Source organism: Diabrotica undecimpunctata, chromosome 2 (genome assembly GCF_040954645.1).
Source record: "Diabrotica undecimpunctata isolate CICGRU chromosome 2, icDiaUnde3, whole genome shotgun sequence".
Taxonomy (NCBI): domain Eukaryota; kingdom Metazoa; phylum Arthropoda; class Insecta; order Coleoptera; family Chrysomelidae; genus Diabrotica; species Diabrotica undecimpunctata.
The window spans coordinates 61,238,331-61,266,235 of record NC_092804.1 but is presented as its reverse complement, the minus strand read 5'-3'; the positions used below and the strand labels follow the sequence as shown (position 1 = coordinate 61,266,235).

Below are 27,905 nucleotides of genomic sequence, written 5' to 3'. Positions count from 1 at the left end.
TATATATATATATATTCTTCTTCTTCGTTTTATGTAGACATGACTCATGTCTGTTTTCAATGTGCCTCTAGTAAGTTGTTCCATTGTTTTCGTGGTCTTCCTACTGATCGTCTTTATATTGGGGAACTGTTTCTTGCTGTCATTCGGCTTATATGATTATATAATATGACCGAATATATTGTATATTATAATATATACTCCGCCAAAAAGTATCGCATCACTTATAAAATTACAAATATTTCTGACAGCATTTGGTTAATTTAAATTATTTCTTTCTGGCCCTTAAGAATGTTAATACTAGAATAAATATTAAAAAGAAATTTGTAAACACAGCTTACTGTTTAAGAAAAAAAAATGTTAATTGCTATTTTGTCTGGTTTTTATATTATCAGTCTTTATTTTACTTTTGTAAAAAGTATACAGTTAGAATAATTTCCCTCATTGAAGACGGAAGGAGTCAGAGATATGTGGCAAATTTAGTGGGTGTAAATCAGTCGACAGTATCATGAGTGGTAGTAAGGTACCGAGACACTGGTCTTTATGAAAGACGAGCTGTAAGTATCAGGTCGGCCAATACCAACTACGCATGTAAACAATAGATTTTTAGTCCTTCAGGCTTTGCGTCGAAGACACGTGACTGCAAGTCAACTTCAACATGACTTAGCCGAGACTCAAAATGTACGTGTGTCTTCAGAAACTGTTAGGCACATCTTAAGACAGTCTGGAATTAGGGCCAGAGTAGCTGCCACTGCCTTGAGACTTACAAGGGAACACTGTATAGCACGTCTAACATTTGCAAGAGACAACTTAAACTGGAATATCGACGACTGGGGTAACATGCTCTTTATAGATGAGTCAAGATTTTGTACACTTCTAATCGAAGAATACCATTTTATAGACGAGATGGCGAGCGTTATTTTCAATGCAACCTAAGACCGGCAACAAACTTTGGAGGAGGGTCTATTATGCTCTGGAGCGGAATATCTTTTAGGGGTCAAACCGAATTGGTACAGCTAGATGGAGGATCCTTAACTGCTGATAGGTACATTAGAGAAATTTTGGAGATGCATGTTGTTCCTTAGGCCCCATTTATTGGTAATGACTTTGTTTTAATGCATAACAATGCACGCCCACACGTCGCAAGAATCGTTACCGAATACCTTCAAGATGTAAATTTTTGATCTATATCTTTATAACACAGCACCCTAATATGGGCTTTTTATCATTTCAGCATTTAATTTACTTTGTACCGTTTGACCTGAAGATGCTTTGCAAATTTTAAAAAGCGAAACCGGTCGTTTTGGGTAGTAAAATTAAATTGATTGTGAGTAAGTCTAATTTATTTCTTTGGCCTATATATATATATATATATATATATATATATATATATATATATATATATATATATATATATATATATATATGTGTGTGTGTGGATGAATATATAATTATTTTCCAATCCTGGCACTTTTTTTATCAAATTTTTCAATTTTCGTCAAAAATATCTAGCAAGAGAGATGAATTTTTCTTAGCAAACTTAAAGAACAATATTGACATACATTTGTGTTTAGATATAAACTTCTAAATATACAGGGTGTTTCACTCTAGCACCGTTCACGAAACATGGAAATTGTGGCTCAAAACGTAATCAATGAACAGTTTACTATCCATGTTAAGGGAACAAGGGCAAATGAAGAGAAATTTTTCTTTTCGCATAGCTTTAGGTAGCTATCAATAGAGTTTTGTGGAATTCTAAAAATAAAAATCAATGAATTACATTTGCATTTAATACATCTATTTTAGATTTATTCTGTCAAATTATCAAGTCTTAACGGTTTGCAAGGGGTTTATGGTCTATACCTGCCACGGAGTGCAGGTAGGCCAGTGATGAGTTTAGTACCAATCTCTCGGGGTCTATTTTAAAATCCCTACTTTGATAGCTGTGATGAGTTTGTACTATGTAAGAGGGTATTTATGCTAATCGGTGGTGAGTTTACGTGTACCTCCCAAAATAATATTCTGTCGTGTTGAAAGGTAGTTTTAGATGTTATTTTTCAAAGTGTCCACCCTTTATATACAGAAATAATAATACAAACCCATGGATTATATTCCTAACAGGTATGAAATTATGGGTCCGTGTTGGAAAGTCAAAAAGGGACAGATTTATATGTTAAATAAAATTAATACTGAAGCGGATACATCGTATTGTCATCTAACATTTAAGCAATGTGCATACATTAAAAAAAAATACTGATTTACTTATAAATTATGGATTTCCATCTCTTCCTCTTCTTCTGTATCAAATTCGTTATGCGGCCCAATTGGAATGATTGTAGATTGACTTGAAGTTTTTTAATGTTATTATCAACAGTCCACAATCTTTCTTTCTCTTTTTTTTGCGTGGTTTATCGCATTGGTCCAGTTACCTTTTGTTGCGTTTTTTGATGGAATTCGATAAAAGTTGTTTGAAATCCTTCAATTTAAAAGTTGTATTTTGCCTGGCCACTTCACCTTTTACTTGAGCCGATATTAACTCTATTGTATTTAGTTATTCCTTTTGTTGTTGCCATTTCGTCAAGGACATTATTTTTTATAATACGATTTATGTTGTCTTTCGTAATGATTTTATTTTAAGTATAGTTTGATCATACTGTATTGTTTTGCGTTGAATCCAGTCAATTATATCTAATTTTTTCTAATATTGTTCTGAAGCTATTTTCTTGTAGCGTTTTAAAGTAATTACTATTTTAATGGGAATAAGCAACAATTAAAGGTTAAAATAAGTTTATTGAAGTTTCAATTTCCTCTTCGGAAATCATTCTCAAAATACAAACATTAATAAATAAAACAAATTTTATTTTTTGTTACTTGGTGAAAAATTCTTCTAATAATTTAATTTTACCGGACTCATTTATATTGACAACTTAGGCATATATTATACATTTAAAAGTAGAGGACTTTAAAATGATATTGCCAATATTGCTGAGTTGCGTTTCTGGGATGACTTTGTTGTAAGATATTTCATTCAATTACATGAAATCAACTTTAACTTAACAATATCCGTCAGAAAAAATCATAGAATGTGATTCGCCTTTAAAAACACAACCATATGCAATAATGACAGTAAAATTCTCCTGTTAATGATTCTATAGTAAATCATGAGGAAAAACCAGAAAAAAAAACCTCGTAATACTATCTTGACATGGTAAGTATTTGGTCTTACATTTAGTTTACTCTCAATAAAAAAAAAATAGGATCTTCCCCAACTTTATCTTAAGTCCGTAAATAAAAATTTAAACTTTTATCATAATCCTGTTCTGTCAAATACTAGTGGAGGGATGCCGGTTTTCAACATCCCTTCACGTAGAGTCTTGTATGCTAACAGTGTCTCTTTCAGCGGTTTGTACTTGCTGTAAGTCCAATTGTTCCGCTAGCCTTCGAATGCTCAGTAATAGAAACTTAAATGGACTCTTAAATGTGATTTAGTCTGGCCTGTTGAATAGATTGATAGAGTGAAATAAAACAATAACTTGTTTAGCTAGAACTGTAATTGAAAAAGGGCAAGAAATAGAAACTTATAAACTGTGAGTGAATAACTAATCGTAAGGAACCTAATTAGATAATTACAGTTTACGAACGAAAACACAATAACACTTCACATTAAGGGTTCCCGATATATTGCGTAACTTGCGATTGCGAACGTGGAGAAAAACTCTCCGAAACTTGAAAAGTAGGTCTAAACCCTACAACTGTTGCTAATTCACTGGCTTCCCCTAGCCACTCTGAAATTATTGTCTATGCATTTTAAAGGATCTACCGGTTTAAGGTCAATATGGGCGGAGATTAACATTCTAAGAAATAAGTCAATGCAGGCAAGGAATTTATTTAGGTAACAGATGCGGCGGAAATATTTTTATTTGTTTTAAAATAGAATTATTTGGTTGGAGATTATTATTCTCCAACAGCTAGTGTAGTTGAGAGTGATACAGATGATAGTGGTTTGTCTTTATTATTCTATATACACTCTTCTGACTGATTTTTAATTTAATCGAAATTTGTATAGTACTATAGAAAATGTCACACTGAGAGTGCAGTACGGGTAAGATACGGCCATGCTTTTCTTATGGAGAATAAACGCGCAGGGTTGTCGGTTTTCTCCAGCTGTTGATTGCTCATTGTCTCACAGGACCGGCTTGGATAAAATGCATCTGCCGGCAGTACGAGTAAAATATTTTATATCATGTATACGTATACAGTAGAATAAAAAGGCATTGATGAGTTATTGACAACGAAAACTATGAATTTTGCATATAAAACGTCAACATGAGATATACAATTGAATCATATTCATAAGAGTAACATTTGAACACCTCTTTACAAGAACAACATACAATAACTGTAGTTTTATTGTTTTACATAAAATAGAAAAAACCTACATAATTTCTAGGAAAGAATTTGGAAACTTGGAAATGATATTTATAGATATTGTATATAATATTCAAATTTCCAATTCTTTCATAGAAATTAGATTTTTTCTATTGTATGTAAAATATTAAAAATACAGTTATGTTGTTTCTATAAATAGGTCTTCATTTCTTTTGCAAAACTTCTGCTACAAATTACCATCATTAACATAATCACCTAAATATGGCCATAAACTTGTTTGTCATAATTAGTATTTGATAAACTCCAAGCTTTCCCTATTTTACCCCCTACCCATCCTTAGGGTGAAAGTGCTTTTGGAAAACGAAACTACACTTCAAAATTTAGTCCGAGTTTCAACAGAAAGCATGGAGTCCCATAAGTTTAAATCCGGTGAATTATTTAACGGTTGCGCTAAACTCGTAGTGTTAAATGTGTTGTGTTTTTTACAAAATACGGAACAACTTAATGTAAGTGCTGCTGTAAGACGTACTTCGTTGATGACTGGTGTTAGCTAAAGAAGCATTTACAATTTCAAAAAAGAAAAAGAACAGAGTGGAACGTTGAAATCGCCAAAAAAACGTGAAAAACGAGTGTGTCAATCAAATTCTAGAATATTCACATATGACGAGGATGTAAGAAGTATTCTACGGAGAATTGTTCATTGTGAATTTTTCATGAAAAATTTGCCGCCATTCTTAAAGCATATACATAACTTCATACAAGGTAATGAGAATATACAGCCGTTGTCTCTTTCTACTTTATACAGACTTCTGAAAGATATTGGATTTGTTTATAAGAAACGTGGCCGAAGAAGCATCATGGTGGAGCGAGAGGATATTATTCATTGGCGCCATAATTAATTGAGAACTATACGACGTTTGCAAAAAGACCATTGCAATATCATATATTTGGACCAATCGTGGGTTAATGTTGGCCAATCTATAAATTACGAATGGTGCGATACTACGATACAAAACAGTCGTGATGCTTTTCTCAAAGGTTTAAGTACTGGCTTAAAAGCACCTACTAAACGAGGTCCACGATATGTTTTATTGCATGCAGGTTTTTCAGGAGGTTTCCTTCCTCGCACACAGCGTGTTTTTCTGGCAAAGAAAAATGATGGCGACTATCACGATGAAATGGATGCCGCATATTTTGAGTCGTGGTTTAAGGAGACATTAATATCAAATTTACCAAATAATGGTCGCAGGAATGTCATTGTAATGGACAATGCATCGTACAACTCCCGTAAAGAGAGATTCCCTAACAATTCCTGGAATAAAGCTGCAATCAATGAATGGCTAGTGGAAAAAGACATTTTTTTCGAGGAGTGTTATTTGAAATCCGAGCTATTAGAAGCAGCGCGTGCTTTTAAAGATCAATACGATAAGTATCATCTTGATGAGTATGCTTCCCAACATAATGTTTATATTGGCGCAATTATGTCACTCAAGTTGTTGAGAAAACGGAAACTGAGATGTGGACTGCGGACAACCTGCAAGATGACGTAGACCAATTGATAATACACGCGAACCCAGGGGAGAGTAGCGTAAGCGAATCCGACATCTCGGATGTAGAGGACGACTTTAGTATAATTAATTGAACATCTGTGAGTAACCTCGATTATTTTACACTGTATAACCAAAAAAAAGCATTTACCAGTCCAATCAGAGTATGGGCTTTTCGGATATTGGGCTGGGTGCACGGAAATCGAGTTCCCGGAGGTTCCACCCTGTATATTTATAGCTATCAAGAAATGTAATTTAAAATATATTTGTTAGTTTAATAAAGTATAAATATAATATAATGTTAAATAAATTACACTATAAACCTTATACCTGCTCATCTGGTCAAGTGTGGGCAAGGAAAACCATTATCCCATATGGAATAACACAAGGTTTCGCTGAAAACTACCAGGTTGCTATGTCAAGGAACTAGGTAAACTTATGTTGTGTGTAAAAAATGCGAGACTGCATTATGTTTTAACAAGGACAAAAACTGCACTTCAGATTTCCACAAAAAAAAATTTCATAGTAGGTGTTAAAATTTCGCAGTGATTCAAGTGCGCAACTTGTTTTTGACGTGACAACGTCTTAAATTAGGTTGTGGCTCGGAGTCATTCATGAAAAAGTGTAACGCCCGCTCACGTCTGTTACAGTGAGTCGCCGAACGAGAGAGAGGCCCGCCGGACCGGCGAATGCCTTGCGTCTCTCTCCCACTCAAACATGATCGGTCCGCTGCGCGCACAGCACTAGAGAATTAGGCGCGTTGAATCGGTGCGTGCTTCCGTGCTTGTGTCTCTGTCTGTCTCGAGCGTTCTTGGCGTTCAAGACACATTACAGCAGAAATACTTCCTTTCATTTCATATTTCTCCTATCATCGTCCTATCCTCAACAAAATCACTCAAATAGAAATTAGTTAAGTTTAAGTTTACATGTACAATGTTTTAGTAAACAAAATATATTTCTATAGTTAAAATTTGTGCAATTCTTATTTTCATTCAATTCCTTGTTCCTATTGTGCAATTTAATAATATTCATATCAATAAATATTCTACCGAGAAAAAGACGTCACGTAAAATCTTCGCCCGTAAAACCGACTTTACAGGCAACCGATTTTTTTTAATAACATCGCCGGGATTAAAAAATGTGCAAAACTTTTTCGATATTCCCGTTCCTGATAATTTTTCACATATTTACAAAAGAAAAAGTTTTTCTTGGATATTGGGCTGGGTGCACGGAAATCGAGTTACCGGAGGTTCCACCCGGTATATTTATAGCTATCAAGAAATGTAATTTAAAATTCATTTGTTAGTTTAATAAAGTATACAGTTTTATAATAAAATTCTCGCTAAAAACTTAAGGTCTTTTTATTCAAATTCATGCCTCTTATTTGGCTACTTTAAGGCAATTATTTTATCAATATATTATTTTATAATAAATAACAGAGCCTGGCGTAGAGATCTGTTTTATCTTTATTTACCTTTTCGTATACAACATAAGCCGTAGCACGGAATCTTTTGAGCAATCTCGTAAAGACTTCCTTTTTTGGTGTAAAGATTTAAAGCTAATAGACAATTTTCCCAACATTCCCCAATGCAAAGTACATTAAATTATTTGATTTAAATTAAATATTTTATATCGTTTATAAATATCTTTTAATTAAATTTAATGTAATTATTAATAGTAGTACATTGATTAGTGATCAGTGTAGTAGTTTAATATATAGGAAAGGAAGACATAAATAAAGACGTAGCTGGAAAGGAAACTCTCGATATAATTACAAACACTAATGGGAGAATGCTTGTAACCTAGCCTCAGAAACAGACACATTTATAATGATCACATACTTCAAACACAAAAAACAACGTAAATATAATACAATAAAAAGAGCCTTTTTCAGGTCAATAAAGACGATGTGTAGTGCCCTTTTGGTAGTCTCTTTGTTTGTTTTTTTCTATATGAATATATTCGTTATATCCTCCCCTTGTATTTGCTATGTTGTTAGGATTCGATCAGTTGTTTATTTTGTACTCAGTCTGAGCCTTCTGTAAGTCAATAAATCAAAATTTGCCTTATGGTACATCTATTTTTATTCATAGTGCTCTATGATATTTCGTATGTCGCTATACGTTCATTAATGATAAATATTGATAAAGATACTGAGTCGTGCTCTTTTAGTAGTTACCTTGTTTGTTTTTTCCATCTAAATAGATTCGTTATATCCACCCCTTTCATTTGAAATTTTTCATGTTAGGACTCGATCAGTTGTTTATTTTGTATACAACCAGAAGCCTTCTTTATAATTTATTATTTGTTCATTCATTTTCATAACTATACTTATCAGTGTTTTTGTCTTGTCTATCTCCTTTCTATTGGGCGATATAGTGCTATAGTGTTACTTAATTTTTCTTAATATCAAATATTAAATATAAACATATAAAACTAAACAAATTAAGAACACAAACAAAATTAGAATTAAAACTATTGCAAAAGAAGGAGGCCATCAAAATAAAACAAAAGGAGGCTATTATGGTGGGATTTTTTGACCATTACTGTATAACCTACTTAACAATTTATTATTACAAAAAGTACTATTGACCGCATTTTATTTTTAATAAACACATATTCAGCAACTCTTTGTCGGTTAACTTTTACCTTTTTAGTATTTTGTGTATATTACATTTTTCCAGATTGACACACTTTTGCTACTATTCACTAAATGTTAAAACATTAATATTAATAACGTTAGGATGAAAAAGATTTCACTTTTGCTTTGCATTATTATTTAACAGTATTTAGATACTACAAACATTTGTATTTACTTTGCTTTTGGAATTTTATTAGTACAATTACGTATTAAGTCAAGATGTTGAATAATAATCGTATACTTTTGGCATGTGCCGAACTATTTAAAAACTAGTATATAATGCACTCATAAATACTTTGAATTATAATAATTATTATAAGTATGCTAAATAAATCTAACTGACGTAGAGAAAACATATTTTAACTTAGTACTTAATATAATTATGTCCTCAGAAGACGACAACATAAAGATTTTACTGTATATATTATTATATATTATATATCCATATATTTGTATATATATATATATATATATATATATATATATATATATATATATATATATATATATATCTTCTTCTTCCTATGCCGTCCCCATTAACGGAGGTTGGCGACCACATTTTTAAAGGCTTCTCTATCTTTTGCAACGTGGAATAATTCGTGTGACACACGTATACACGTATGACACGTACACACGTATATATATATATATATATATATATATATATATATATATATATATATATATATATATTATTATTATTATTTCGGCGAGAGCTATATGTGGTTTCAGTTGTTTTCCGGGTTTGACTCCGCTTTAAATAGTTTTGGTTTCTTGAAAAACCATTGTTTTGGCGACGTTTCGGCAAGGTCACACTTGCCATTGTCAAGTCACATTAGTTCTGCTTCTTGTTGATGTTCCAGGAGAACTGATTTCTCGGAATTTTGTGTACACCTTGATTTTCCAATGCAACTTTTGTTTTTGCCGATGGTAATATGGTTGCGATTTTTTTCTGTCGGTGTTAAAAAGTCTCTATTTTGTTTTTTCTTAGCACTCTGCTGATTTTGTCTGTCGTACCCTTTATATAGGGCAGGATAGTTTTTCCGACTGGTTTTTCTTCTTTTTCTGGATCTCTGCTTTTGTTTCGAGATTTCTGTGCCTGTTTAATCGTAGACGCCATTTTTTCTTAGAGCTGTTTTGACTTTGTACATTTCTTCGTTCTTATGGTCCTTATCTGCCAGTTTTTCAGATCTTGTTATTAAGGTTTTTATTGTCGAATTTAATTGTGCAGGATGATGGTGTGAGTCTGCGTGTAAGTACCTGTCAGTATGGTTTGGTTTTCGGTATACTCTATGTCCTACGTTTCTGTCTTCTTTCTTAATAACTAACACATCTAGGAATGGAAGTTGTTGGTTATTCTCCCATTCCATGGTAAACTGTATTTTTGGATGAATATTATTAATGTGTTGTAGAAATTCATTAAGTTTCTCTTCTCCATGTGTCCAGATAATAAATGTGTCGTCAACATACCTAAGACATAGTTTGGGTTTATGCTCTGCTGTTTCTATTGCTTTTGATTCCATATCTTGCATAAAAAGGTTGGCTATTACGGGTGAGAGTGGTGAACCCATTGGTGCTCCTTTGACTTGTTTGTATCTCTGGTCCTTGTAGATGAAATAGGTATTGTTTCAGCATTGCCTCGTCAAGGTTAGTGTATCCTGTGCTATTGGATATTTTCTACGTATAATTTCTAATGATTCTTTTACTGGGACATTGGTGAATAATCCAATTTGGATGTTGATGAGACAACATCCAACAACGTATCTGGAGAAAACAACAAATGCCAAAATACAAGCGTCAAACATCAAGAACGAACAACAGTTTCATTTCAGGTGAAAAGTCGACAAAACTACAATATACTGTTTACCTTATATAAAATAATTAATTGTTTATGTATTACTTCTTTATATACATGGTGTTGATTTAATAGGGATTTCGAAATAAAAATGGTCATAACTTGTTAAATACTCTGTATAGTAATGCAAAGCCTGATATTATAAGAACAAAAATTATGAGAGGAATATCAATATGAAAAAATATATAATTTACTAATGTGTGTATTTTGAGAACGATTTCCAAAGTGGAAATTGAAACGTCAATAAACGTATTTTAACCTTTAATTGTGGCTTATTCCCATTTAAATAGTAATTAATCTATACCACGTAGTTATTAATCACCCTGTAAAATTCCACATATTTTCCAAGTATGGAGAATACCATTGCCTACATTTTTTCTAAATAAGTTTTTTGGATATCTTCCTGACAGTCTTAGCATTCTTAATTGCAATTTTAACCGGTATGTTGTTATGTTTGTACTAACATTTGTTTTCTAAAACTAAAACACCTCTGTCCCTTCTGGAACAAGTTAATGTAATATATCATATACCTTGTGCTGAGTGTGACTCATGTTACATCGGTCAGACAGGGAGATCACTGAGAGGACGTCTTACGACACACCGCAGTGATATTAATTTATCTAAACATACTTGTGCTCTTGCCCAACACGCTATTAGCACTAAGCACGACGTAAACTTTAATGAAGTTAAAATTCTTGGCACTAAACGTAATCTCGTTAAAAGACAGTTTTTAGAAATGTGTTCAATATTAAAACATCCAAATACCCTTAATAAGAGAACCGACATTAGTAATTTGAGCCAAATTTATCATGCATTAATTTTGCAGAATTAGGCCTGATATGTTGTTTACTTAAATTTTGTCCCACAATGGGTTTTTTCTTATCACATTTTCATATAATAAATTTAAATAAAAATAAAATAAAATAAATTATTCTTTCTTAAACTTAGATTCATCAACTTACATTTTATTAACTATTTGTCAATATCACTTTTACATAATTAAGTAATTGTTCTTTTTGATGAACTTGGTTGATAAAATTTTAAACTGAAATTGATTCATAGAATCTTTTTCATTACGGTCCTAAATGATTTGAACCTTTGGACTGTGGAAGTTGTATTAATCTTCACCTGTTGGCTGGCTAACCAGTGTCGTCATATTATTATAATATATGATATTTTGATTGACTTCGCATGCTTTGTTCTTTGTTGACAAATCAATCACTGTAGGATAAATGGTGATCTTAACCACCTTTTCCTTTCATTGTTTGATTTCTTAACGACAAGTTGTCAACCAAATTTATCACATTCTTTGAATATACCGCACTATTTTATAGAGGTTGGTAGTTTGCCTTGCTGTTCTTGTCATTTTGACCTCAAGGCCATCTCTATTCACGTTGTGTGCGTGGGTGTTAAACCTGTAAATTCATTTATCGGCGAGACTCAGTAAGCTTAAGACTGGTAACTTCATTTTATCTTTATACTAAATTAATTTAAATAACTTATAATGTTACCTAAAGTTAAATTTAAAATCTAATTGATTAAATAAATTGTTGGAAGTGCTTTCTCATGATCTTTCTAGTTCTTTACACTTTAAAATAAACCTTAATGTTTTTTTACTTAAGTTTTTATAATAACTTTTTATATACATGTATGTTTATCACATGTTCTTTTGCTGTGCTAATTTTGTTAAATTGCAAACTATACCAAGTTTCAATTAATTGATTTATACAACTTTAACCCCAAAAACCCACCACTCTTCGAGTGTACCTTAGTTTATTTTGGATTGTCGGTCGTACTCCTTTTCTATATATACATATATATATATATATATATATATATATATATATATATATATATATATATATATATATATATATATATATATATATATATATATATATATATATATAGGACCGCTGAGAGTGAAGAACAGTGAAGAAAGTGAAGAACAAAAAAAAATTCTTTAATTTTCATGCTCAATGCACAAAGCTGCTAGGCAAGTTAACCGATCCTGCTTTATTGTGTATGTAATAGTATTTTTATATCAACGTGATTGTCAATACCCAGAGAGAATATTCACTAACATAAGAAGAATAAACGGTTTAAATAGACGAAGGCGAAGATGTTTCCATAATAGGCAGAAATACGCTTCCCTCAATAAAGGCATTAATAAAAACACTCCAATGGAAAAACTTATTAAAGAATATTCTGACTGAAAAATAAACCAGGACTAAGCTATGATGGCCTTTCGGTAACGGATAAACACTTATAAAATATAATGTTCAAAGGTCAAAAAATTTCGAACCGGAAACATAATATAGTTGGGTGAACAAATAAGTATAATAAAGATAAGTTCATTGTAAATTTAAACGTAAATTATACTTGTTGAATTTTAATAATTTTAGTAATATTAATAAATCAAATACTTGTTCATTTTTCATGTCACCCTATAAGCTCCTTACGAAGAAACTTAGGTCAGTGTCTACCGGCATTATTTCGGTTTGGGAATTCCCAGGTGAAAGCGTCTCATTTTTCGTACAACATTCGGTACGACAGGTTAAGAATGTATGATTAAATAATTGCGATTCCTCATATTTAACAAGGCGACTATATAACAAGACTTGTCATTTTTATTGGCGTTATTATTAAATTTGTTTATCGCATGTAATTGCCTTGGCCCTGGCATTTGCCATATCGTAAAACTTTTTTTGTGTTTATCTTATAGGTACATTCAAGTAAAAACCAATACTGACCCCAACTATTGTGAATAAAGAATTTTATGTAAATACAATATTTTAAATGAATAGAAATACCGGGTAATGAAGAAAAAGCATATAATTAAGCAGGAATAAAATAGCTCAAAGATCAAAATCTACCCTATATGCTTTTTTCAATATGCGTTTTCCTCTTACCGCGGTTACCACCCAAACTGGGAGGTGAATAAATACATAAAAAACTATGGTAGTCGCTATATATAAAAAAGTAAATTTAAGACAAAAACGTTCTTTAGAGTTTTTTCGAGAAGTCAATATTTTTGGAGTTATTCGTGACTGAAAGTTCACAACTTACACGTCAAAAAAGCATGTTTTCGAACGGATTTTCACGAATAACTCTAAAAATTTAGATTTTATCGGGAACACCTTTTGTATATAAAATGAACCATATAAAACAAAGAGATTCGTTTTTTATTATTACCGTGAACTTAATAGTAACAAAGCTAAGGCCGTTCAAAAGTATACTTTAATTTATCGAATACAAAAATCCAAATAAATGATGTTAAATAAGCGGAAAACGATAAGTTTTTCATGGAAAACATATTCTGATCTAAATAATCTAAATCTAAATTTGCCAGCTACCAAATCAAAGAGCAAGCAAAGTTCAGAAAAGGCTATAGTACATGTGATTACCTTTTTACAATAAATATACTAATTAAGGAAGAAAATGAATATCAAATAACTTTATATTCATAGATTTCGAAAAGGCATTCGACTACATAGAGGCATAGGGCAGTAGAACAGTCAGTACAAAAAAGGAGAATAGACTACAGGTATATAGACCTAATATTTATACAAAGAAGTGTTAGACATGAAAAAACGGTTTCGCCAAAGTTCTTCAACCAAGCACTATTTTCAAGAAATTACAATAGAAGGAATATGGAATCAAACTTAACGGAGAATACTTAAACCTCCTAAGATATGCAGACGACATCGTCCTTATAACGATAGACAAAGATGAATTGAGTAAATAGAGCGGTACAACCATTATAAAAGAAGCCAGAAAAGTTGGATTGAATTACGACAAAAAAAGTGATGAAAAATCAAGAAGTGTAGTTAAAAATCCTAGTTAAATAAAAACAAATGGAAGAAGTTAATGAATTCATATATTTGGGACAGATAATAAAATGAAATAAAGACAACCAAACTACAAAAATAAAGAGACAAATGAGATTGGCATTGGCTTCGTTTGGTAAATTTAACAACATATTGAAAATTGAAAAGTATCCTCAATATCTAAAAACGAAACTGTTTAACCAGTGCATCCTTCCCATCCTTACAACATTTGCAGATCACGTCCAAAATTAAACGGAATAAAATTTCGTGAAAATAAAGAAGTGACAACAGCCTATTTTATCCCAAATTTTAAGCACACTCAAAAATCTTCAACAAAAAACTCTAAATGGAAACAAAAGATGTTTAATTGCGGAAGAATAAGAAATTTTCAAAACAATTGCAGACGCCGATCTTAAGCAAGGAAAGAAGAACCAAAGAATGAGGTCATAAGGTCGCCTAGATGAACATACAGAAGCCCGTCACATAGTCCTTCTAGAAATACTAGTAGGTATATGTCTTTAACAAATCGATTTCTCACAAGTGACAACATAAGTGAAAAAAATACTGGGGAATCTGAAGTTGTATATTTGAAGGAGCAACTAGCGATTAGTAAAAATAAAATAGAAAAGTTAAGAGACAGGTGTTAATTTTGCAGAATGAATAATTATAAGAACTCCAAGATGTTTTGAATAACTTACAGGTTCAGTTTCTGATAGACCAGTTATTCGAGGCGAATAATTTTGGAGGAGGGAGCAGTGTTACAACAGTTTCGTGAGATTTATTTTATATAAAAAAGTCCCTTGGCGAAAAAGAGTATTAAAGAAATCTAGAATGATTGAGATGTCATCAAAAATCCCGAAATGTCTTGAACGACAGAAAATATATAAACAGAGGAAGTTGACAGTTTAAATAAGACTAGTATTTTGAAGTTTATAGTTCAATTTATTTTAAAGAAGTGTAATAACTATTAGTATTATAATAACTAGATTATTAATATACAGTATTATGTATATTATAATCTATTTATTACATAATTGCTTAACAAATAATTTTTGCCTATTAACATCTTTACATTTATTATTATTTTACAAGGTAACAAAACTGAAAATATCTGTTAAGAAGGTCAAAACACTGAACAGTCATAACATATGAAATGAATTAGTAAGTAAATTTTACAAAAATGGGTGGATTATAATTGAATGAACTAATGGATGCTTCACAATTCACTAAATGTAATTTTGCTGCGCACGACGTATGGAAAATATGGAAACAAAGATTAAAACTAAAATCCTAAGAAAAATATTTAACATGGAAAACAGTGGACAAAATCAGTCTTAAATAGACTATTTCATGACAAGAAAAGAAGATATACGTGAACGTAACGACTGCAAGGTAATAAGTAGTGAGACTGCGAGCCCACAACAGAAGTTGCATGTAATGGTCATCGAAGTAAAAAAGTGAAACGAATCCAATTGAGATAAAGGAGACAGTAACAGCACTGGTTAAGAAAATAACAAACGAGGAGGTTCCCCTTGCTCGTCGCTAACAGCTCCAAGATTTCCTGGAAATTGGTCTAGATGAGCGAATACAAAATGTACTTTTAAACTCATATTGCATCCTAGAATACGAAAATTTTGTAGCATTTGTGTGACAATGTTGTCATAGTCTAGAACTTTCTTATTTCCCAAGAACTTTTCGACAACTTCTTTAAATAAAGTCAACGCTTTCTTTTCGATAAGCGTCATAGAATTTTGAAAGTTTTCCTCTCGGCATAAAAATCTAATGTCGGGACCAACAAAAACTCCTTCTTTTAATTTTGCATCGGACAACTTGGGAAATTTTGTACAAATATATTTAAAACATTCTCGATTTTTTTCAATAGTTTTAACAAACTGTTTCATCAAACCTAATTTTATATGCAGAGGGGCAATAAAATTCTTTCGCGATCAACTAAGGCATTGTGTTTTATGTTTTTATTTCCTGGCGTAAGGTTTTCTCTTGTAGGCCATTCTTTTTGGATCCAATGTTTATCTCGTGCTCGGCTGTCCCATTCACACTGAAGCAAGGATATCTAGTATAACCTGTCTGTTAGTTGACCCAAGTAGCATACACAGAACTTTTAGATCTCCACAAAGCATCCAGTTATGGTCCCGGTATTTAATTTTTTTTAAGAGAAGTTCCAAGTTTTCGTATGTTTCTTTAAGGTGAACAGAATGAGCAACCGGAACAGAAGCCAGTGTATTACCATTGTGCAGTAAAACACCTTTTAGACTACTTTTGCTAGAGTCAATAAATAGTCGACATTCTTCCTTTTCATAAGAGGCAGCTCCTAGCTTAATAACTAAGTCGGAGATATTGTTACAATATACTAAAGAATCTTCTTGAGTAAAATATGGACTCAGGTCCTTCTCTCGATTTCTGTAGAAACTGGTTGATGTACCTGGAGCCAGCAAATTTTTTTCACGAAGTCTAGAGGCTAGAAGTTCTGAGGCATCTTTGGGAAGATTTAAGTCCCTTATTAAATCGTTTAATTCCATTTGAATAAATAGTTGTGGTTCTTCTTCTGCTTCAAAAGTAACGTCGGGATCTGTGGACTCAAATGCAGACTGTTCCAAATCAGACGATAACACATTCTCTAACTCCTTCGGTGGAATAGGTATGGGTAAATCAGGGCCATGAGAAATAGGCCTAATAGCAGATTTTAGGTTCGGGTATAAAATACTTTTTTATTCTTACAATTAAATCCTTTTAAATCGCAGGAGCAAAAGTAGCAATCATCAGAATGGTTTTGTGGCTCACGCTTCAACTTTTTCAAGCTCAACTTCTTAAAGCTTCTACACAAACTTTACATACAATATGTGGTGCCCAAGATTTGTCTTGTTCTCCTATTTTCACTCCAAAATAGGCATGATATGTATTACGAACAAATAAGATTATGTTATGTCTTTGTTTTGCAACCACAAAACTGCCACAAATATAACAAAAGCAGTCTGCATTATTAACACAATGTCTCCTTTCCATAGCTCGAAAAAAGAATAGAATAATAAATAAATAGCACTAATTCGAAACACAGCGATAAATCTCCTCGAACTGCTAAAAACAAACAACGGCTTTTGATGCGTTTATTTACGACTGGGAGAGGTGCAGCTGCGGTATTGCACTAGCTGACTAATTTTACAGTGTTGCCACAATTCAGAATTTTATTAAAATATTTTTGGACAACTGTTTGTGCCATATATATTTACACTAAAAACCGTTTTTCCAATTTTATATGTAAACTTTTCGTACAATCAGGGAATTTTTATAAGAACTTGATTTGCGAAAAATTGGAAGGTGATAGAAAAAAACTAATGCCAGTTTCGGATTCAGGTCAAAATTACCTATCAAAGGATGTTTATTTTAAAACATTAAATTCATTGTTGGCCTGTGTTATCAAAGTAATAGTTTAAAGAACCTAGAATCGGTATTAAAGAGTAATGGGAAAAAATATAAAGATGCATGCATTAGGGCGGGATTGATGAAGTATAAGGAAGCGAGTGGTGTGCTTTATGACAGAAAGATTCCAATGATACTGAAATTAAAATTCTATAAAGCTGCCGTAAGACCGGATATGATGTACAGAACTGAATATTGGGCAGTTAAAAAGAAGTAGGAACAGCGATGTATGTTGCGGAAATGAGAATAAGTCGGGTGATAAAAAAAAGATAAAATTAAAAGTAAGTATAGTGGTTGCATCAAAATGCCAAAATGATAGAGTACAATTGGAACACGCTGAAGAACATAATGAAGCAAAGGCCCTTATTTAAGTCATCATACCTCAGAAACCTTCAACTACTTTTTAAGGGAGAACAGCTTTGACACAGATTTTTAAGCGGACCGCAGAGATTCTCTACCAAAAATGAGAAAATTCCATAAGAAAAGCAACCTGTAAGTTCCTTCCCAAAAAAATATTGTCGTGGAAAAAGATGTAAAGCTGCTGTAATGTGTAGCAAAAAAGTAATTATCCCCAAGAACTACCCGGACAAAATGGTATTCGAAATTAAAATAGACCCCATAAAAGATGTTGTATAAATAAAATAATAAAACACATTGATGCATATGAAGGATATCGACTCATGGACATGAACATTGAAGTAATCTGCACCGAGGAAGAGTTCTTTAATACCACAAGGGGATATCGTAGAGGAAAAACAAAATAAAATACGACAAATACTCTAAATCAAAACGTGCACCTTGCAGAGACAAGTGTGGAGATCCAAATATTACATTAGCTAGCCTTGGTAAACACAATAACGGGCTCAAGAAGGAGCGTTGCACGAATAGGCTAGAAGTCCTATGAATAGCTCATCATTTTTGGTTTTCCGACGTTGGATGAAAGAAAATCTACGTAAGATGGGAACACTAATGAAGCAAAACTTGCAACAATACATTCCACGCAGGAAACCAAAGGCAAATCCATCCAGACAAAAGAAATATCTTGAGAATAATAATTCGACTCTTCAAAAGATCGACTGACCAAATTTTAGGAGATGGGAACTAACTATGGATATATCAGACGCAATTGGAAATTGTGACTTCTACATACCTGCGCAGCTAAGATAAATCCTGAAACTCCTCATTAGAAAGTTAATGGCTTTTATTTAGAGCACACGATGTCTTGGTGGCATTTAATAAAAAGGCAGGGTTTGGTACAAAGTCCCACAAACAAGGTAGAGACAAAATGAGGTTTTTAAAAACAATCTATTAAAATTAATAAGATAAAATCAGAAACAGGCAGTATTGATAGAAATAATTTAAATAATGTATATAACTTTACAAAATTACAGCAAATTAAAAACATATATGGATCAGAATCTGTTTATACAAATAAAAACTAAGCAAAAAGAAACAGAAATATGAAGTTAAGGTAGCAACACAAAAAGTTTCTGCAATGAAAATATCTTTAAGAGAATAAAGTAAAGAAATATAAAGGAAATATATGTTTTGAACTGTATAGAATGATCAACATTTAGCTGCTATACTTTTAATTCATTTATTATCAACCTATTTTAAGGCAGATATACTATGATAGCAATCGAGTTCAATGTGACTATATCTGGACAATGGCAAAGAAAGAAACCTGTAAAAACTGAATCCAATAGATTTGCATTTAACGACAGACCATTATCTTATACCTGAAAGGAATTCTTCTCATTGCACATCCAATATTTATGTAGTGATTGTGATTGTCTAAACATATAACCTTCTTTTAAAGTTGTACAAAAAGTTAACCCAATAATCACATATGAAAGCGAACTTTGATCTTAAAGAAAGGGGAAACAAGACACACACATTTAAAAGAATAAGGATTCAGCAAAAACATTATATATAGTAACTGATTTAAAAAAAAATACAACAAGAAAATTTATTTAAAAAAGAATTATAGTTTCAATACAAAACTACTATAATGACAACTTGATAGAATGGTACATTACGGTATGTATGAATGGTACATAAAATGTTATGAATTCGCTGATTTACATAAGTAAATACCTTATACAACAGGTTTGGATGCACATATAAAAAAACATAAACATAGGAGCAATAAAATAAATAATATGTCATATATTACGGAAGAAACATTTTCTGATAAACCTACAAACACTTCGAAGCAGTTTGGAACTTAAAACAGTATATTAAGAACTGGCAATGCACAATAAAGTAACTTTGTTACGGGTACCACAAACTACTGGTAATGAGATTGCTGATAGTCTGGCTAAAGTAGGAGATACTGAGTCTAGAAACTTTGGTATCCCAGAAAACCTCGAAGTGGAAGATATCCTGAATCCAATCCCTAGCTATGGGTAAACAAAAAAGCTATTAGAACCTTCGCCTTTCTGCCCAAGAATATTTATAGAGTTTCAGAAACTTAAACTCAGAGTAATCACAGGCGTCTTCATTGGACACTGCTTACCTATAAATGGGACAAAGTGAGCAGAGCAACATAAAGATTCTGCAAATTTGTAACTGCAGGGTAATTGTTCGCTAACTCTATAAATACTTGGGGCACGCCTTTTTTGAACCTGATAATATAACAATCTTATCAATCACATGGCCCCTAGTCTACGACGGACCTTTAATGGTGGGAGGCTGCTAAGAATCCCCTCGAGGAGGAGGCGGCACCTGAATGTGGCAAATAATTATATAGAGAACAAATCCTTTTTAAATTACGAGATAGGGAATGTGAGGAGCTTGTTCGAACAAGGAACGACGGACAACACGATTCAGGAAATGAATAGACCGAACCTAGAAATATTAGGCATAAGCGAAATGCGCTGGCCGTGTTCCAGTAAAACACTGGTCATAGATCAAACGATATATTACTCGGAAATGACACCCGTGATCATCTATACGGAGTTGAAATAATTATTTTCAGGAAAATCCAAACAGCCGTTGTAAATTTCGTTGCCTTTTAGAGAATACTGTTATAACAAATACAGGGTAAACCAGCGAACATTAATATGGTGCAAGTGTATGGTGCAAATAAGTCAGAAGCTAAAATAGAAAATTTTTGCGAACAACTCAAACAACTTTTACAATACACTAAAAAGGAAAAAATTACAATAATAATAGACAATTTAAATGCAAAGATAGAAAAAGGTCGAGTGGACAATATAATAGGTGATTATGGTTTAGGAACAAAAAATATTAGAGGCAACATATTTGCTCAATTTTGTCGAAAAGAAAACTTATGAAGATTATGAACACATGGTTTTGATTACCACAACATAGACTGTATACCTAGAGGTCACCATAGGATAATAAACAAAATTGTATTAGAAATCAGATCGATTTTTTATTAACCAATTTAAGATTTATAAATTTCATTAAAAGCGTTAAGACTCTACCTGAAGCAGATGTCCCATCATACCATAACCTCCTTGTCTCAAAAATGAAACTTAAGGTAAAAAAGGTGAAAAAACCAAAAAGTTCTAAAAATAAAAGTTCAAAACTACAAAAGAAAGAAGAAAGACAAAAACCTTAGAAGAAATACTGGAAATCATGGAACAAAGAAGAAAATATAGAAACAAAAACCTAGATAAATACAAAGAAAACATACATTAATAAGAAACAAAATAAGAGAGGATAACGAAAAATTAATGATAAAAACATGCATTGAAATTGAGGAATTTCAGAAAAAATATAATCATTAAAATTTACATAAAAAAGTCAGAATCACGAACAAACACACCTAACCGATTAATTGACAAAAACAATAAACCTATTAATAACATACAGTCATTAACTGGAAAATACCTGCAGACGCTAGTAAACACAATTTGTGATACTGGGGAACAGTTTGATTTAACAATAAACATAAAGAACAGAAAAACCATGCTTATCAGTCTTCTTCTTCTTCTAGTGCCGAATCCACTAATGAAGATGACCATTGCTTGACTATTGAAAATTAGTCTCTATTCTGCTTTTCTTAAAAGCATCTGTGTAATTAACCCGGTCCAGTAGCGAATAGTTTCTAGTCAAGATATTTAGCGCCTACCAGGACCCCTTTTTCGTTCGATTTTACCCTTCATAGGATTTCAGCTACGACAACTCGTACTTCTTATTTCTAAGTATGTGACCCAAATATGCTGTCTTGCTCTTTTAAATGGTGGTCAAGGGTTTTAATGGTTCTCAGTAAGAGGAGTAAAGTCATAACAAGGATCTAGATAAAAAATTAAGATATTGAACAAGTCGACAAAATGAAGTACTTAGAGTCTGGATTACTAAAGACTTAAATCTGAAATCCAAAATTCAATAAAATATCCCCTCTATTCTTCTTTATGGTTCGGAAGCTTGCACTGTTAATGTTGACTTAATGAGAAAACTGGAAGCTTTTGAGACGTGACTTTTTTGGACAATTTTGAAAATACCATGGACCAATCATATTATGGACCAATTCGGATTTCGAAATGAATTGCGAACATGAGAAGCTCTTTTTGACTTAAATGTGTTAACACAACGATGCAAAGAAATAAATGTAAAAGTATTTGTATGTTTTATTGATTATCGAAAAGTATTTGACTGCGTTAACCATCAAAAGACGATCGAAATTCTGAGAACAACTGGAATTGACGAACAACTCTTGCGAATTATCTCAGAACTATATTGACATCAGACGGCAACAATTAAAATAAAGAACACAGCATCCGAAGATATACGAATCCGACGAGGAGTGCGACAGGGTTGCGTATTATCACCGCTATTATTTAATCTGTATTTGGAATCTATATTCAGAAAAGCATTAGACGAGGTTTAAGGTGGAATCAAGATTAACGGAACCAGCATAAACAATATCAGGTGTGCTGATGATACCGTCCTATTAGCAAGCAGCGGACAAGAGCTACAAAATATAAGAAATGCAGTAGTTCGTAATAGCGAAATGTTCGATTTACATCTAAATGTTTTCAAAACTAAAATTCTAGTATTTTTAAAGATACCAACAAACGTACATTTGTACGCCAAGGGACAAATAATAGAACAGGTAACTTCCATAAAATATTTGGGAGCAAATATCAACAGCCACTGTAATCCAAAAAAGGAAATTCTTATCATGAAAACATTTTTTAAAAGATCAGACCTTAGCTTAGAGCTCAAAATTCGAATGATCAAATGTTACGTTTACTCTGTTTTGCTATATGGCTGTGAAACTTGGACAATGGACTCTGAAACAAAAAAAAATAGATGCCTTTGAAATGTATATATACACGGATGCTGAGAATTCCATGGATACAAAAAGTTATCAATGGTGAGGTACTTCGGGGCATAAGTAAACAAAAAAATACTCAGCATAATTAAAGAGAGAAAATTACAAAACTTGGGTCATGTGTTGAGAGGTGAAAGATATGAATTACTTCAAATCATATTGAAAGGTAAAGTGCAGGGCAAAATATCAGTTGGAAGACGCCGGAACTCGTGGCTAAAAGATCTAAGGAGATGGTTTGACCATTCATCCACAGAAATCTTTCGTGCAGCAGTTTTCAAAGTTACAATTGCCATTTGGATCGCCCACCATCGAAAGAAGATGGCCTAATAAGAAGAAGAATCATATCACGAACAAAATAATGTTGCACATAATGGGAAGAGACAAAGAACTTTTGACCCCTATTAAAAGGAGAAAGACAGCATATTTGGGGCACACAGAAAGAAGACAGTTACAAAGTGAAAGGGACATTGACCCACAAACCATTCGGGCACTCAATAAAGATATATCGAAAGCTGTGAGAAAAGATATTAGGAAATTTAAACATGAAAAAATCGTATAGATATTAGAGCAAAACAGGAGCATGAAGGTAATAAGACGAAAAATGGCGACAAGTAGAAAAGAAATTTCCCAGCTTAGGAATAAAGAGGGTGAAGTAACAACAGACAGACAGAAAATACTTGAAATAGTCGAAGAATTCTACACTGTATTATACACAAACCAAATTAACAATAACTTAAATGAAGACGGTAGAGAAAAGGTTCAAAACCAGGGATCTGAGGACATTCCAGAAATTACTCAAGATGAGATACAATATGCACTCAAAAAAATGAAAAACAACAAGGCGCCAGGAGATGATGGAATAGTTACAGAAGCTGTAAAACTCGGCGGAACTTCTCTTCTGAAAAAAATACGAGACCTCTTAAATCTCTGCTTGTATAGTCAAAAAATTCCTATAGCTTGGAATAACTCCATTACAATTCTTCTGGATAAAAAGGGTGACAACATGAACCTAGAGAATTACAGACCAGTTTCTCTACTCAACTATTTATACAAACTGTACACCAGAATAATAACCAATCGATTGGAAGCAAAATTTGAGCTATATCAGCCAAGAGAACAGGCTGGTTTTCGCCCCAACTACGGTACAAATGACCACCTACAGTGCATAAAAGTCTTGATTAAAAAATCAATTAAATACAATAGACCTCTAGTTCTAACATTTATATACTTCCATAAAGCGTTTGATACTATCGAACTACCCGCACTTCTAAAGACATTGGAAGAGTGTCGAATTGATCATAGGTACACCAATATTATAGAAAATATATACAGAAATGCTACAACAACTATAAATCTGCACGGTCCTACCAATAAGATACATATCAGGAGAGGTATTCGACAGGGAGATACTATGTCGCCTAAGTTGTTCATTACTGTACTTGAACATGCTTTGAAGTTGCTGGAATGAAACAGTAAAGGAATAAATATTGATGGTGGAATGCTTAGTCATCTACGATTCGCAGATGATATTGTTCTGATTTCAGATTACCTAAAGGCTGCCAGTGATATGTTGAATGAACTCAGCGATGCAGCACGTAAAGTAGGTCTAAATATTAACTACCAAAAGACAAAAATGATGACTAATTTAGTTCCGAGCCATCCTTTAAGGGTAGAAGACGTCGAAATTGAAATTGTTGACAGCTACATATACCTTGGACATACGGTAACAATTACCAGAGATAATCAAACTGCTGAGCTGCTAAGAAGAATAACACTGGGATGGCTGTCCCTGACTGACTGGCTTAAAAAGAAGAGCCTTTAATCAGTGTGTCCTGCCTGTCCTTACATGTGGCGCAAAGACACTTACCCTAACAAGGACATCTACACGAAAACTATAAGTGACGCAACGTAGAATGGAAAGATCATTGTTAGGCATAACGTTGCGAGGTAGGATAAGAAACGAAGAAATCCGTAAAAGTGGTGTAGGAGACATTATAAAACACATAGCCAAAATTAAATGGAGGTGGGCAGGACACGTCGCTAGAATGAAGGAAGGTGGACCAAAAAAATCTTGGAGTGGAGACCGAGAGCTGATAGACGAAACCCGGGAAGACCACCCACAAGATGGACTGACGACATAAAGAGGATTTGTACCAACTGGATTGCAGCAGCGCAAGATAGGTCTGAATGGAGATTTTTCGAGGAGGCCTATGTTCAGCAGTGGACGACTATAGGATGATGGCGATGATGATGATGATGACTTAGATATGAGAAGTACGAGTTGTTGCAGCTGATTATGAAGGGTCAAATCGAAGGAAAAAGGGGTCGTGGTAGACGACAAATATCCTGGGTAAAAAACACACAGATGCTTTTAAGAAAAGCAGAAGATAGAGGCGAATTTGCAATGGTTATAGCCAACCTTTTTTAGTGGAGTTGGCACTAGACGAAGAAGAAGAATAAGCAATTAAGTAACTACTATATTAAGAAATAAACATTTTAAGGTAACTATATAACACGATTCGCTAAGTAAAGTAACTCCTTACACTATAAATATACATATAATACTGTACCTGCAATATACGATTGCTTGATATGTTTCATTTAAACATGATACAATATAGCCAGAAGAAGATGGATTTTGACAAATAGAAAACCAATATTTTTTAGTGTATATGTTATGAGCAAAGCCCGAAATTGGACAATCTTAGCATTGTACGGAAATTATTGTCCACTTCTAGCATTGTACACATAAACTGTACAATGTCTGAAATGATCAAAATTAAAAATGATTATTGAAACGCTCATCGATTCGTCTTGATTATTATTGACAAGCGCCACACCAAATCAAAAATCGAACATTTCTTATTAATTATTTGATATTTTTATATTTTCTATTTATGTATAGAGTTCTTCTTTTTCGAATCGTCAATGTGATAAAAGGCTGTGACAAACTAAAATATAAATAATAAGAATTTGTTCTGCAATAGAGTAATAATGTGAGTGAAACATTATAAAGCTTCAAGAGATAGGTACAACACTATACTATAATATAGGGAAGATGTTTGTGAATCGATATCTGTCATATCATCCCAAACTTTGACGAATGACTACTTATTGAAATTCGAACATTGTACAGCAGTTCTTTTATATCAAGTCCGACGATTATGTCTATTTCGGAGATTGTACAGTAAAGGGGTACAATGCTAGAAGTGGACAAGATTTTCCGTACAATGCTAGGATTGTCCAATTTCGGACATTGCTCGTAACATATAGACAAAAAATATAATTAGAAATATCATATTCAAAGAAAAATTACTAATAACTCCAATAGTAGTAGACAAAATCACAACAAATTTGAATCGCAATATTTTATAAACGTAAGGTTGATGGAAAAGGTAGATTCAACAAACCTTTTTTTCTACAAATATAATAAGCATTACGATCAGAATACATGAAAATTAAAGTAATACAATAATACAAGAAAAAGGAAATATCTGACAGCTATCAGGTATGGGAAACCCGGAAAAAGGGTAAGTAAAGCCGGCAAACTTATCCAACTTTTTAATCCGAACAGCAAAAAATAAATACTACTCGTATATTGTTTAATAAACACATTAAAGTAATAAATTGTGTAGCACTTTTTCTGAAAATACACAAGTCTACCGTGTCTATTGTAAATTCTAAACATTGGCTTGTTAATTTGTTACAGTTGCTTCTAAAAATAATAGTTTATTTCCTACTCCATTAGTTTTCTTAACTACATAAACGTTTAAGAAAACGTTAAAACTTGCAAATAAACAAGAAAATAATGTGGTGTACTTACCGTTAACTAAATGGTTATATGTTTGATGATCTGCACGAGAAAAATATCCCAACAAAAAAACACTTAATTCGCGACATACCTAATGTTCCCATCATTGATGGATAATAGGTATAATGTTATCCAATCAATCGAATACTCGCTAAATATATTTCCGGATGTAACGGTGGATTCTCATTGTCAAATCCATGGGTTTTGTTCCCATTGATAACAAAACACTGTGGCCGGTAAAAAAGACATCTAAAGATTCGCGTAGGTCGTCAAGTTAAAGTAACTGCGAATAACGCAAATTACTAAATTGCTAGTAAAGACATTCTCTCTCTTTTGAGTATGACGTGGAGGGGAATTGTCAATTAAAAGTGTTGTGTATGTCCCGTAAGTGTTCACAAAATTGCCGTACGTGTATTAATACGACTGACGATTTACTTCTAACAAAAGTAGAATGGTCTCTCAAAGATTAACTGTATTTAGTTTCTCCTGCTAGTAATACAGGTGGTGGTCGCGTCTTAAAAATACCTGTACCGTGGTAGGGTCAAAATCTCTCAATTTGTAATCATAGTAGCTGATGGTGACCTTGAACACGTGGGAACTTGAGCCTCAATCAACATTCTTCATTTAATTTTGCGAAAATATACAGGGGAAATCAACTTCATTTATTTATTTATAGTTTATTGTAGGTATTTTTTATTGTATATAACTATTATAGTTCCTGAGTTTTGGTGTTGATAAAAAGTTATTATTGAATAGTTTTAACGTAACATTTGTTTATGTTATACATATCCCTATTAGGCCTTTAAATATGTTTAAATAATACCATAATTATATGGTTATAAAGACGAACGGAGTCAATAAAATTAAACTGTGGAATGATACAGTAGAAAGACTATCCGTATAATTATTTATTCAGTCGTTGTAGCATGTCAAGAAACAAGATAGAACAAGTTGATATTACTTGAATAATTTAAGGTATGCTAATACAAATGAATACAAAAACAGATCTAAAATGAATACTTGATGAATTAAATTCTTCTTATTGCGCCGTCTCATTTCGAAGTTCCTACCGATCTTTTGCCCTGTACTTAT

General features: G+C 32.6%; 1 protein-coding gene across 1 annotated transcript in view; it reads right to left on the bottom strand.

The window, feature by feature from the left end:
• Positions 1 to 27,287, bottom strand: part of LOC140434625 (transient receptor potential channel pyrexia-like) — a 74,371-nt gene extending 47,084 nt beyond the window's left edge. The window contains exon 1 of the mRNA XM_072523021.1: positions 26,826 to 27,287. The gene's annotated coding sequence lies outside the window, so the exon portion shown is untranslated. The remainder of the gene's footprint in view (positions 1 to 26,825) is intronic.
• Between the last annotated feature and the right edge of the window lie 618 nt (positions 27,288 to 27,905).